The sequence below is a fragment of the Arachis duranensis genome, chromosome 6 (genome assembly GCF_000817695.3).
Source record: "Arachis duranensis cultivar V14167 chromosome 6, aradu.V14167.gnm2.J7QH, whole genome shotgun sequence".
Classification (NCBI taxonomy): Eukaryota; Viridiplantae; Streptophyta; class Magnoliopsida; order Fabales; family Fabaceae; genus Arachis; species Arachis duranensis.
The window spans coordinates 41,838,236-41,839,141 of record NC_029777.3 but is presented as its reverse complement, the minus strand read 5'-3'; the positions used below and the strand labels follow the sequence as shown (position 1 = coordinate 41,839,141).

The following is a 906-nucleotide window of genomic DNA, read 5'->3' as shown; positions in this document are numbered from 1 at the left end:
TAAGCCCACGTCCAAATTTGATGGAAGAAGCATCTCCATTCCTGCCATTGGAGCCAATAATTTTGAGCTTAAACCTCAACTTGTTGCTTTAATGCAACAGAACTGCATGTTTTATGGACTTCCATCTGAAGATCCTTACCAGTTTTTAACTGAGTTCTTGCAGATTTGTGAGACTGTTAAGACGAATGGAGTTGATCCTGAAGTCTACGGACTCATGCTTTTCCCTTTTGCTGTAAGAGACAGAGCTAGAATATGGTTAGATTCACAACCTAAGGATAGCCTGGACTCCTGGGATAAGCTGGTCACGGCTTTCTTGGATAAATTATCTCCTCCTCAAAAGCTGAGCAAGCTTAGAGTGGATGTTCAGACCTTTAAACAAAAAGATGGTGAATCCCTCTATGAAGCTTGGGAAAGATACAAGCAGTTGACCAAAAGGTATCCATCTGACATGTTTTCAGAATGGACCATATTAGATATATTCTATTATGGTCTATCTGAGTTTTTGAAAATGTCATTGGACCATTCTGCAGGTGGATCTATTCACCTAAAGAAAACGCCTGAAGAGGCTCAAGAACTCATTGACATGGTTGCAAAAAACCAATTCATGTACACTTCTGAGAGGAATTCCGTGAATAATGAGACACCTCAGAGGAAGGGAGTTCTTGAAATTGATGCTCTGAATACCATATTGGCTCAGAACAAAGTGTTGACTCAGCAAAATGCATCCAACAGTACTAAAGAGGCAGCTTCTGAAGAAGCTTATGATCTTGAAAACCCTGTAATGGCAGAGGTTAATTACATGGGTGAACCTTATGGAAACACCTATAATTCATCATGGAGAAATCATCCAAATTTCTCATGGAAGGATCAACAAAAGCCTCAACAAGGCTTCAACGATGGTGGACG

At 40.3% G+C, this 906-nt stretch overlaps 1 non-coding gene across 1 annotated transcript; it reads right to left on the bottom strand.

Annotated features, from left to right (window-relative positions):
• Positions 1–346: 346 nt before the first annotated feature.
• Positions 347–450, bottom strand: LOC127739863 (small nucleolar RNA R71). The gene has a single exon (XR_008000605.1). It is a non-coding gene; the product is annotated as a small nucleolar RNA R71 (small nucleolar RNA).
• Between the last annotated feature and the right edge of the window lie 456 nt (positions 451–906).